Source organism: Heliangelus exortis, chromosome 11 (genome assembly GCF_036169615.1).
Source record: "Heliangelus exortis chromosome 11, bHelExo1.hap1, whole genome shotgun sequence".
NCBI classification, from domain to species: Eukaryota; Metazoa; Chordata; class Aves; order Apodiformes; family Trochilidae; genus Heliangelus; species Heliangelus exortis.
The window spans coordinates 18635830-18649893 of NC_092432.1; positions in this window are offsets into that span (position 1 = coordinate 18635830).

A 14064-nucleotide genomic window follows, 5' to 3' on the forward strand; every position below is an offset into this window, starting at 1 on the left:
TAGTTAAACCTTGCTTTGATGTTATGCTCAATATTGTTAATAAAAATAAAAGCTTAAGCCAGCTCTTCCAGTGAAGTCATATTTAGAGGAAAACTCAGACCTGCCACTGCTCAACAAAACAAACCCACCAGTGCAGAAATTGTGACTTGAAAAAGTTTTCACAAGCACAAAGTTAAACTAAGTTGGACATATTTTCTTTCATACTGAAGTATGAATGAAATTGGGAACATTCAACTTTTACCGAGTTAAGTACCAACTACCCACCATCCTACATTAACCAATAGAATAGCTGTATGCCAAATTTCATTGCAAAAATTCATATTTCATAAGCTTCCTAGGAACTCTGCATAAAGACAATGAAACCTAACTTGGTGTTAGGTACTACACTGGTTTGGTACTTCTGCCCGTGTCATTGTCTCCATCAATCCTGTCGCTTTGCCACTGAATTTTTTGAGTCATCCTGTAAACTCTGGGCTAACTCGTATTATTTTTACACCCTGATTTCAACTCCTGTAACAAAGAGACAACTCTTGACTGACTTCACACAGGTGTGTGTGCAGCTCATGACCCTCTGATTTTCAAATGTAACTTCAGAGCATAACTTCAGAACATTTCAAATGTAACTTCAGAACATAACTAGCAATACACATAACCCCAGAAAGGGCTAGGAAGATATTTCCCCCAATACATTCAGGCTGACACTAGACATGATCTTTCCATTTCCTTCCAGTTTCAGTCTGAAGTGCCAAAGACTGCCCCTCCAAATGTAATGGTCTGCAAAGCTGTGGCAGATTCAGCATTCCCTGCTTCATGCCCTGCAGAGCAAGCCAAAAATCTAAGAAACAGATGAACAAGAGAGGCAGAAACAGATCCATTCAGCAAGGAGAGCTAAAGAAGGAGTCAGAGAGATTGCCAAAGCCACCGGCTTCCTCCTGCTGCCTATGTAAGTAAGAAAGGAGCCCAGAACAATGGAGGCAGCAGAACAGGCTTACACTGGGGTCATTTAGTTTAGTTCCCAAATGGCTGCTAACAGATGCCTCTAACTAAAATATTCTCCATGTTGCTGCTGTCTCATCACCCTGGAGCCACATACCCCATGCTCAATTTGGCAAACTGCTTCTCCTTGTCTGCTTCATGTACCCAGGCTGAAACCTGGGTCCAATGTGGGGGGCCCAAACTAAACTGGCTCCCCTCTTGTTTTGGACCCATCCCTAGAACTGGTAATTACTCCTTTGGCAGTGCTTGCCTGCCATAGAGCATCTTCCAGCCCACCCCTGTGGGGTTATGAGAAAAGTGCAGCTGAGAAAAGGATGGATGCAGAATGGGTCCACTGACAAGCAGGAAAGGATCAAGGACCACTCAACAGGCACAGGAACAGAGGATAGTGAGGCAGGAGAGGACACCAAAAGGGACAGATTATTTGAAGGGACAGAGAATTTAGGGAACAAGAACGTAAAGGAAATACCACGGGACAGTGACTCTCAACTTACATCTTGAAGGCAACACATTGTAATGTTGCTTGAGGCACAGGAAATTAAGGAAGTCTGAAGAGGATCTAGAAAACAAAGTATGATGTTGCCAGCAGCATGATGCATGCTCAGTGTTGTTTTCAATATAACACAGGTTGGGGAGAACAGCTCTTTGTTTCCCATAGCTAGAAGTTAAAATTACTCCACCTGATTCCTCTCCAATATTTATTTTGTGGCTGCATCTCCAGTTAGAGTAATTTGGCTCTGGAACTATCTGGCTCTAGCTGGCTACAGCATGTGTAGGCACACTCTGCAGCCAAGATAAAACACTCACAGACCATTTCCCTACAGACAAGTGAAGATTGCACAGAATGTCCCCAGCAGTGCTTGGGGCTGAAGAGGAGTCCAGCTCCTAGAGATGCTCATTTTGGTGCTCCCACCAATGAGATGGTGACAGGCAAGCAAAGAGGTGCTCACTGCTGCTTTCTGGGCTGATCCTGTGTCTGAGGGTATGATCATATCTTCCAAAAGTGCAAGTCTGCCACACTTCACAAGCACTCAAGTTATAGCAATAATAGAAATAGAAATAAAGATTCCTTCTGGAGACCACATGAGGGAAAAGACCCTCCTGTTAGAATCAGAAGATAGCAAAATTTCTTCCTTTCTAACCAAATAAACATGGCAATGTGTATTCTCTGGTCCTCATGAGCATGTTGATTTTGAAATATTCCACTTTATTTTATAATATGCAGCAAAATGCATACTCCTTACACAGAGAAACAAACAACCCATTTTCTTCCACATCCTTCCTTTGTGGTCATGAACTCCTCTGGGGCTGCCACATCTCCCAGCACAGCCACCAAAACATTTGCCATTGCTTTCAGTCAGAATGTGATGGTGCCCCTTTTTTTGTAGCAGGCAGAGAGTTGAAGATGTATTGTAGGAGACAGGAGTAAATCAAATTATATGAAAACATTCCCACGGTTTTGATTTACTTCACAGAAAGAAGCAAAATATTAGACATCTTATATTACTTCATGTTTGCCTGGAGGGCAAATGTGAGGTAAACGTTCAGAAAATTCTAAAAATGTTGCAATAAGCCCCTTCTACTAAGTTCTGTATGAGTTCTGAATTACTGAGAACACAATATTATTCTAAGATGCTGAATAGCAGTCTCTAATCCTGTCTCAGAGGCCAATAGATTCCACTGGTTTAGCTGGGCCATTCCTGTGCAAAACTGAAATTGGAAAACTCATTAAAATTGTAAACAGGACCCTCGAAGGAGTAAGCCAGACAAGTTTGTAGTGTTGCTGACATCTACTGAGAGAAAACAAAATTGCACATCTTAGCAAAGGGATAAGGGGAGATTTGGCCCTAATTTGCTGTTTACACTGGTTTTCAGCTGCATTTTATGCATGCTTGCACGTTTATTTATTAGTTATCTTGTATCAATATTCACTTGCTTTAAGTGAACAAAATGTCAGAGACGTTTTAGGGAACACTTAAGAGGAAATAAGGGACATTCAGGAGATGGCTGCATCCCTTAAGCAAATGCTGCACACTTGTTTTTATAGCTCCAAAAATCTGAATGCCCAGACTGACACACAGCATCAGGAATATCAGGACACACACCCTGTTCACACTGTCTGCACATAAAGCCTTCAAACTGTGGCCACTGAAGCCAAAATCCACATCGTGTATGATTCTGGATGTAGGAAACCACACTGCACAAATGATAGCAAAAATGTGTATATTGCTTGTTTCCTATAGCAAATGGGTAATGTAGCTAAATTATGGCATGAATAAAAGCATCACTACTGAGAGAACAGTACTCAAAATAACAATTCAGAGGTACTTTCTGATCTGCATGTCTGTTTTCATGATATATGGCAGTTACACAACCCATGCAGTTCAATGAAAATTTTTGCTGGTATCTCATGAACTATAAAGCATATTCTTTCATCACAGAAGAGTCCATAGCCATCCTTAGAACCACAGGACAATAACCATTATACAAATCTCATGCCTAGGGAAAGGTCTGTAAATCTCAGTTTGACTAACAGCAAAACTACTGGGGGGAGGAAAAAACAACATGCAAAATTCTCAGAGTTGGAATGAGTCAGGGTGATAATGACTATGAGTGCATTTGTGTTTCTCCACTTTTGGGTGAATTTCTCATCACTGAAGTTATGCCAAATTAAAAAAATTATAAATAAAAAACCTAATTTGGCCAGTAACATAGGACAACGCTACCAGTAAAGCGGATTAATTAGTTTTCTTTTTGTAATAAGAGAAACATCCATAGTCAAAATTAAGTATCACATTACAAGATCTGATCTGCAATGAAGTTGTTATGAAATGCCCCTCTTACCTTGACAGGGACAGGATTTCAGTGTCTGCATGGGCTTGTCACATTTGTTTCTGCAGATTCTGAAATGGATATAAACATAAGATAAGATCTTTGGCTCATGTATCTGATACATAAATTATTCACAGTATGCATTCTTGGCCATACAGGGCAAAATCCCATCTTTGTCACAGGAGTAGGTCCAATGGATAAAGCTGATGCACACTCAGGTCCCATTTGAGTTCTGATTTGAGTATCACACCCAGATAAAAAAACTGCAATGGAATGTTGAAAACTCTCTCCCAGATGCTCTCTAACCACATTTTGACCCATGCCCCTGTTATCACCTTGAAGTTTTCTCAATAACTTCAATAACTTTCAATAAATTCAATAACTTTCTTGGTTTCTGCACGCCACAGTCTTGTGAGGGCTGCACAACTCAGCACATGGGTGTCACACCAGGGTCCATCAAGGATGCACATTGTCACCAGCTTGTGTCTGATCCAGTGCACATCCTCATTGCTCACATTGGCCTCCTTGGAAAAAGTAACTATAGCCTGTTCTTTCTAGAGTAGGAAAAGGTGGGTTCTATAGCTTGTCTAATATCATAACCCTTCAAAGAATGACTGGAATCTAATATTTCCCTTCCACATGTCAGATAGGTTAGAAACTCAGGCCATGTTGCCCCTTTTCCTGAGGCTTGCCAGTCTGCATAACAGCTTTCCCAAAGGAGATAAGTTTACAGCAGTACAGAGCAGTTTTCAGACCTGTGGCTAATGAATTCTTTGGAGAAATTCTAGAAATAGCTTGAAGGGGATAAATAGGCTCCATCCAACACAGATTTAATTCCAGCTGAATATTGCAGTAACTTAATTGTTGGACAGTGTGGTTTCAGAGAGATATAACTTCTGAAAAGAGATACCTAGGAGCCTTTTCTCCTGTCAGTAACCAAACTGCAAATCCAGAGTACCTGGAGGTACTTTCTCCCTGGCTCCTTGTTGCTTTTGGTATGATCTGGAGTTAGCACAGCTCTTTCCAAAGGGGCTTCTCTTATGTTGTGTAAGAAGCCCTGGCACTTAACTCATAGCTGTGCCTTTCACTCTGTGCTCTGACTTCTAAAAACTGCACAGTGCAGTGCTCAACACTACAAAAGCCAAGTCACAGAAAATCATTTAATGAAATGCCATATAAGCACTCATATCCATGCCCTTTAGAGGGACATTTAGGAGGGTTAAGTATCCAGTGAAACAAAATCCTACAGTCTGGTATACTTGGATGAAGTTCTAACACAGTGTTAGATTTAAAAATACACATATCAGAAATAAAGATGAAGGAGCAGATATATTTGAACAACTGTTCCTGAACAGAAATTGTTTCCTTATTCTATAATAAATCTATTACTGATTACCTAAAAAGAATTTTGAAATGTTTGGCTTTCTAGAAATAACTTGGTTCCAAAGATGAGTCTCTGAAAAGCTCATTCTGGCTTACACTCATTGAAAACCGAGGCACTCAAATTAATATCAACATTTTGGCAATTCTAGTAACAAAGACTGCCAAAAGTATGTTGTCTATCAACTGTACATGGAAGAAAGATGTTATAATATTAGGAACAGATGTCACAGATATCTTAGAAAATACTCATGCTCCCTAAGCACTCTGCAAGACAAGATGTACAAAAGCTCATGAAAGATTAAATTAATGTGCTTTTCCAAATGCTTCTAAATGGTGTGTTTGTATGTAAACATGCACATAAAATATGTACATTTAAAGATGCTAGAAAGGAGTATTGTTTCATAATCTGATAATAAACTTATGTCTTAAAATTTTAAGCTTTAACAGTTCAATAATATACAAGGATCCTTTTTTATAGGCTCTTACTTGAACCATTTTGTTCTCAGAACAAGTGTGCAGCATTTTCCAGTTCCTGAGTATTCATTTATTTACAATTTTATTATTCAACTGTCAAAGCAAGTTTACAAGAAGCTAAACATCTACATTAGAAAAACATCTACACAACTTAATGCAAGTAATCCTTATATTAAAACAGCTTAAAATTTTATTATCTTAAAATAAAATCTAAAAAAGCACACAGAAACCCTAAATATCTTGAGAGCTTATTTGACCAGGCACATGCTGTTACCCCCTATTCTAGCTATTTTCAGAACATAAGATTTCAAACAGCAAAAAACCAAGCCAACTTCCAAACAGAAAAACTAGGGGAATTGGTTGGCTTAATTGATTATTTATCTGTAAGTACAGGAAGCACGGGATTCATTTTGATTGACAGGACTAAGAAAATACTTTACCTGCAGAACTCATGCTTCCAGGTTCCGGGCATAGAAAAACACCTTACAGAAATTTGCCAAAATTTTCATTTATGACAGAAAGAGGTAATTGAGTGTGTAAAAAACAACAACAAAACACCCTGTTGAGTATTTTAAAGCTCATAGATAAAATTATGGCAATACCTGTGTTTCTTCTGAGATGATATTTTTAAATCAACAATCAAGAAACCTGAACATAGCACTTTGAGCTAATGGTTTCGTGTTGGTTTTTTTTTTTTAATTTTCTTACTGAAACCAGGAAGAAGTGAGTCCTGGCTCTGTAAAATCTACCATGAACTTGAATCCACTTGAGCAAGCAGAGCCAAACAAGAGCCAACTTATTTTAAGTTTAAACCTCTGTGCATGCGAAACCAAAGAATTTCTGAGGTAAAATACTAACTATTTAATGTTAAAATGGCTATGCTTAAGTCAGAAATGTGATGTTGTAAGTGATGTTAAGAGTAATGTAGTAACATAAGAACAATACCATTATATCGTAATAATAGCATCAGCGGCGACATTTTCTTTTCTTCAAAATTTTTAAAACACTGCTCATTTCTTCTTACGGTATAATAGCCTCAGAATACTGAAAATTACAACAATTTCTTGGCTAAGGCCCGTCCGGGCTGCCCTCACAGCCTGGCAGGACGCTGCCCGCCGCCCCTCAGGGCCGCCATGGCGGGGCTCTCTCTGCCCCTTCTCTCCGGCAGCTGAGGAACGGGCTCGATGTCCGTGAGCACCGCAGGCGTGAGGGCTGCATCAGAAAGCGGTACCTTTACGCCTGTTTTGTGAAGTACACATTTGCAGGCTTTGCCGAACCAGGCCCTAAACCATAACTTGTCTTTTTTTAAATCATCCCCTTACAATTAACAGATGTGAAGGCAAACTTGGCATATACGGACAGCTTAATTTTTTCCCTTTGAATGACCCGGTTATATCCAGTTTCCGCAGCAATTTTAAGAGTGTTTACTTTTTTTTTTCCCCCCCCCCCCCTCTTTTAATAATACGAAGCAGACGTAGTGCGTCTGATTTACCTCAGGAGGCAGCGGGAGAGGAAGGGTGCTGCCGGCTCCTGACTGGAATGTGCTGCGGGGAGTGGAAGGGGGCGCTGCGGACGGAGTTATTTATTTTGTTAATATCTGCGGACCCCAAGGGCCCCATTCTCGTCCTCCCTGGCTGGTCTCCAGACCCAGGCTGTCAGCCAGGCACAGTACAATATCTTCAGGCTATGGCCCATTTAAAGTTTTTCCTCAGCTCTCGCTGAGCTTTTCCTGCAGCCCAGGGCAGGCCGCGCCATGTAACCGCCATGACCCCCGGGCGCCCCGCACGGCCTCTCGCCGGGCACCTACAGCGCCCAGAGCTGCACCCCTGCTCCTCCCTGCCCCGAGGTGCAGCGCAGACACCGCTCTGATTTCTGTCACCCAGGGCTTTTCAGTCCGTCTCACCACAAAAAATAATAATAATAATAAAAAAAAAATCCCTAGGCCAGGATTTTCCCCAGAGTCCCAGCCTCTGATTTTGGGGGACATCATTTGCAGGGAGGTATTCCTGCTTTCTGTATTTCCCTTTTTAAACTCTGTATGGAAATCTGATATTTAATTGAAGCATCATGAAAAAAAAATAGGTATTTAATGACATGATTATGTCAGATAGCCTAACTTGACAGAACATCATAAAGCCACAGAAAAATCTTTGAATGTTGGTGTTAAGCTGTTACCCAGAAGTCCAGATGAAACAGGAGCAGTATCAGGCAGGGTACTCACACCTGTACTCTTCAGTAACAAGACCAAAAGACATTTGAAATACCTTTTAAACAGTACTAAAAATTCATCTTGGTTGGTTACTCTACTGCAGAAAAGCATTTGTTAGCAAGGCTTCATTAACCCAGGCAGAGCTCACTGTTAATGAGGCTATATTGCTTCCTGTGCCCTGACAAGCCAGGCAGCTTTCTGGGATGCTGCCTGGTGCCATGGCTGTGTCCCTAATAGCACTACACCAAGAATCTACTAGCTGGTTTTATATATATATATATAAGCATATATATATATGAACAACAAACCAAACAACTAATTACAATTTTCAAGCTCTAAAGCAAGTTCCAAACAAGGACATTTTTTTGGATAAAAATATTTGGAGGGCAACTGGGCTGGTGAAGAGACTGGAGCACAGATCCTATGAGGAGAGGCTGAGGGAGCTGGGGGTGTTGAGGCTGGAGAAGAGGAGGCTCAGGGGAGACCTCATCACTCTCTCCAACTCCCTGAAAGGAGGTTGGAGCCAGGGGGGGGTTGGGCTCTTTTCCCAGGCAACTCTCAGCAAGACAAGAGGGCACAAGAGGTCTCAAGTTGTGCCAGGGGAGGTTTAGGTTGGACATTAGAAAGAATTTCTTTCTGGAGAGGGTGATCAGACATTGGAATGGGCTGCCCAGGGAAGGGGTGGATTCTCCATCCCTGGAGATATTTCAAAAGTGGCACTCAGTGCCATGGGCTGGGAACTGCAGTGGGAGTGGATCAAAGGTTGGACTTGATGATCTCTGAGGTCCCTTCCAACCCAGCCAATTCTAGGATTCTATGAAATAAAATTTGGTTTCTCTCTACCTTTGGTTTAAAATTACTATGGCATCAAACCGTTGGCACAGTGACAAAAAACACAGAATGCCTTTTATGGCACAGCTCAGCTCTGCATCAGGGAATAGGGCAGTCACAGGGTGACATTGACTTTCCAGCCCAAAGCATCATTTGAGATTTTACTGAGGTCATGGTTCAATCATGGTCATGGCAAGCCAGGTCTTAAGCCCCTAGTCCTGACCACAAAACTGCTCAGCAGATGAAACAAATGGCCACAAAATTCAAACTGACCCCACCGGTTTCACATTTGTTCCAGCTACACTTTCTCCTGTCAGGCTGTGTGCTGGATCAGGTGTTACCTGTCCTTACACAGCTGGCATGAAGTCATTAAGGCAGAATAACCAGCACAAGGGCACTTTAGCTAAATAGACAGGAATAAGTTTTGGATCTACAGAGTATCCTGGTTGAGTTAGTAGTTAGGTGATCATGTAGAATACAGCACCAGTATTACTAACCGTAAAACCACAACCTGGAAAAAAATTTCCTGCTGAAGTGGCAGGCTGTAAAGTTGAGAGTTTGTCCTTCAATAAGTCTTCTGGTTCTCCACTGGCAAAACACAGCGAGGTGGTCCTTGATCAAAGCCAATGTGCAATGGATTTAAATGTGACCTGGCCCAGGTCAGCCCTGTGACACACACCACTCCTACTAACATCCTCTTATATTACTACCAGAAACATCCATCTCATTGCAGTGTCCAGTCAATGAAGTATGGATTTCATATCAAGTTCCATGATAAAGTGTAATCTGACTCTCCTGTCTCCTCTGCTCCCACCAGTAAAGCTATTTACTTAGACATCAATTAAGCAGGGAACATGAAATTAAGTATAGCCCAGGTTTAAGAATGACTGTCATGCTCCCCCTTCCCAGCACATGGCTGGAAAGGGTGTTCTAGGTTTTCACTCTGATCTCTACATCCCTGTTTCCTCGATCCTCCAAGTATTTTGGAGCTCTTCTTTCTTATTCACTAATACTCAAAAGGGACAACATCAAGTTCTCTGGAGCACTTGCCTCCCAGACTCTGACAGAGAATTATGGACAACACATGCAGGTTAGATAGATGTGACAGTGGCTGAAACACAAGCTGCTGCTCCCTCCAGACCTATGAAACTTTATCTCTCATCTCCCTGTTTTTGAAAGGTAGAAAATGTACAGCTTAAGTGACAGTCTCCCACAGATCCTCAATCCACCAGTAAAAACATAGTCTGATCTCTCTAGCATAAAAAGAGGCAGAGCCCCTTTTCTGTGGAAAAACAACATGATACCTCTTAATGGGTGAAATCTGAAATGGTTCTTTGCCAGTTCCCTTTATGCTAAAAGCCAAAACACAACTGATAACCCTAAGCAACTACTTGTAAGACAGAGTACAATGAATATATCTAACAATGAATAGATTACACTGTCTGAACTATAACACTACAGATTTCTGGTGCACAGGTTTAGCAACAAGGAATTAGGTATTCTATTAAATACAAGGTTAAATCTAGGGGAAGTTAATTACCAAGCTATAGATCAATGAGCAAAAGGTGAAACTGTTGAAGAGATGCTCTTATTGGATTATCAGACTCAAGGCTGATTTATAGCTTTCACTGTGCTTCCTTATCCATCATTTTTATAGTATGTAGAAAAGGTTACAAAGCACAAATTGCTATTTTTAATTAATGTTGAAGTTTTAGATAGGCTCAGATCAGGATAGCCAGGCTAATTTTTAAATTTTTTTTTTTCCCCCAAAACATGAAAGTAGAAGGCATATTTGGTTGATCTGGTAGAGCTGTGACAGAACCAAATATGACAAAATACTTGTCAGCCTGCAGCTTCCTAATATGCTTGTCCATGGTCTGCCCAGAAGTGACAACATGCTGGGGAGCAGCCCTATGGAAAGGCTCTGGGGGCCTTGGTAAAAAGAAAGGTGCCCAGGCTAGTGGTGAACCTGTTCAGTCTGGAGAAGAGGAACATTTCTGAATTGTATTAAATCACAGTTCTGCCTCCTCTGAAAGGGATGATGCTAATACAGCAGTTCCCTAAAATTTCCTGAATGTGTTGGTGTAGTGTAACTCAAGGGGGGCTCAACAGCCAGCTTACCCTACTGCTCCTGCTAGTGACAGCCACCTCAGGAACATCTGCTGATGTTGACAGCCTGGGCTGTGGAGAAGCATAAATTAATTAAAAGTGGTCATGAATCCTATATAGTCTTCAGAAGGAGCCCTCAGTTTGCCCAGGGACCCTGGCAACAAGGATACAGATTGTCTTAATATAATAATTTTTAAAGCACATTAATTTGGTAATTTTAACATATAACATTCATAAATTAAGATTGTATAAATTATAAATAGATAATAATAAATAATAAATTATTTAATATATGTGTGTAAATAACTCCACAACTGCAGAGACATGATTGATTCATTCCTTCCAAGACAAGAGATTTTGCCATTATAAGCTCACATTAGTGGCTTTTCTAAGGAATATAAAATTTGCACAAAAATTGAGCATGCTTTTACTGGTCTCCTTGCAGTTGTAATATCAGGATCAGATCTGGACTGCAGCCAGCATTTCATTCAGTCTTGTACCTTCACTGCTATGTCTTTAAAATACTTTGATCCATATAAATATCTATTCACTGTGTACAAGGGATACCACATCCTTAGCACTCACTACCACATTACCAAAAGTAAAAAGATAGGAGAAAGATTTTTTTTAAAATAGTAGTAAATTCATAAAGAAATTAATAATTTTCTTTTCAGCACAATTTAAGTGGTTACCATAGCTGGAATGAATTAGGGTACACTGCCAAGATTTTTCAGAAAAGGCCCTCCCACCCCAGGAAAAGTTCAGTTGCATTCTGCTTTAATGGTTCTTGGCAAGCTTGCAATATTGTTTTTGTACAAACAGAAGTAAATTTGATATAAATAAAAAATGGAACTTTATGTGAATGTAGCAACCATCGAATTCCTTAATCTTCAAAAGAAATTCTATCCTTGAATAATTAACTATGATATATTTATAAAACTACAATAATTGAAAACAGAATTCTAAGTTGATTCATGTGGACTGTGCTGAAATATTTATTATTGCAAGTCCAGAAGATCTGTCTGGGTTTTGTCACTGGAAATGTCTAAACTCAGTGTCCAGATGTTTATTTAAGTTGCTCCCACATAGTTCTAATGTCAATTACCCGGGGTTATCAGAGAGCATCACTGTGTATCTTCCTTGACTAATATTCTCATTTCTTCTGCATCTTTGATGTTTTCTTTCATTAAAATTCCTGGCTCATAGCCACAGAAATCTGCCATGCAGGCAAAAAAATGGTCTGCAGACATGACATATGATGATGCCCAATGTCTGTGCAAGGATAATATTTATCATCAGCTATCATTTAAGCAGTACTATAATCAGTACAATGCCCATTTAAAGCAGCTCAGAGAAATACACATAAAACCAGGGAATAAGGCCTTCTAACCAGTATGAAATAACTTGAGTCAGTAAAGAAAATATTATTGCTTATAATGAAGAATTTGAGAATCTGTGTTGGGGTTGGTTTTCTTCCCTTTAAGGAAAAAGCAGGGAGAAAGCCAATGACAAAGTAATTTCACACATAATTACAAATGAAATTGATGGATCTGTAACTGGAAACCACAATTACATCTAGACTTTTATAGGAACCAGGAGAAAACACAGGCCACTCATAACAGGGACTTAAAGAGAAAAAGTGCAGTCTATGGAGACTTTGCACATTCAAATGCAAAGAGCTGACTGCCACAGCTCATTCATGTATATCCATCTTATTTATACCCATGTTGCCCAAAATGAGTGTGTTCATTTGGTTTGTTGGCAAACAGTGAAAGATTTATTTTAAAAACATTTTTAAGAAAACGGAAGAAAATCCATGCTAATTCAATATGAATGGAAGCAGAGGCTGAGATGTAAGATGTCTGGAGAAAGCAGTGCCAACACCACTTCATGTGCTCACATTAACACCCAATACACTGGGTTCCCCTCGTGGTGAGGAATGTTTCCCATTTTCCTTCTAATTGAAGTCACTAAGAGACAGACACCTGCAATGTCAATGGATAATCACCTAAATTACTTGAAAATGTAAATCCCATGGATAAAAAAATTACCATCAGCTTGGGAAGGCAAAGGCACCTACCAGACAAAGCCCCAGCAGCCAAGCATTCAGCCTTGCATGGAGTCATCCTCCCTCACTGAGATCTTAAACAAGTGGTGTCATTGCACTTCCAGATTCAGCTGGAATTCTGGAAGCACAGTAAAAATTCCCATAGCTTCTTGCAGAATCACAACTTCTGTCACAGAATTTGTGCTCACTGCAGCACAGTTTGCATGCAACCTGCATGCACTTGGAGGGCAGTGCAGATGATGCTTCATTGCTGTTTTAACCAGAGCTGCAGTACACAGTCTGACTAATCTGAGTAAATTATATCTACATGTTACCAGCATCAAGTAACAATTAAAAAATCCTTTTTTTTAGGGAAATAATAATTAAACAAACAGACAAGAAAAATATGGACAGAAAATTTCTATTCAGTGGTATACAATGAGTATCTCCTATCAAGGGGTCAGTTTCAGAGGCTCAGCAAAACCTTGGTCTGCAACTACTTGCCCCATTATATCATTGCATTGATCTAATAATCAACTACACTAATACCAGCTGTGGGGATATAGGGAGGAAATACAAATATATTCATTAAGCATTATGGCAACACTTATATCCCTCATGACTTCAGGGGAGATGTGCCAATTCGTGCATGACACAATTATGGTCCCCCATATCAAACCTGAAAAAAAGACAATGTCACTTAGTACAGTTTCTTACATATTTCCCTGTCAAGAAACCTCTCCTACACTTTCTGCTGAAGGACACATCCACTCATATTTGGATGATTAAAAGTGGAATACTTAGTTCAGTGATTCTATCAAGCTGCAAATCAATTTGCTTCCCACACACATTTCACTGTGCTCACTTCTGTCACCTCCCCACACTCAGTAGTTGGTTCACAACTCTTATTCACAAATTCCCTTGCACACAGAGATTAAACAAAACATGAGCAAAGATCCCAGTTCACCAGAGCATTTGCACAAAAACGTTCCTAGAGGAATCAAGTTTTGACTTCAGTACATGCTTTCATGCTTCACCAAATCAAGGGCCAATTTAATAAAATCTTAATTACCAAACGATCAAAACAGTTGCTTTAAACAAGAGATGGCTAAATACCTCTAAAGCTTTGCATACATAGAGAATAATAAATACAGTATTTATGAAGGAGTCAAATGAAGTTAAG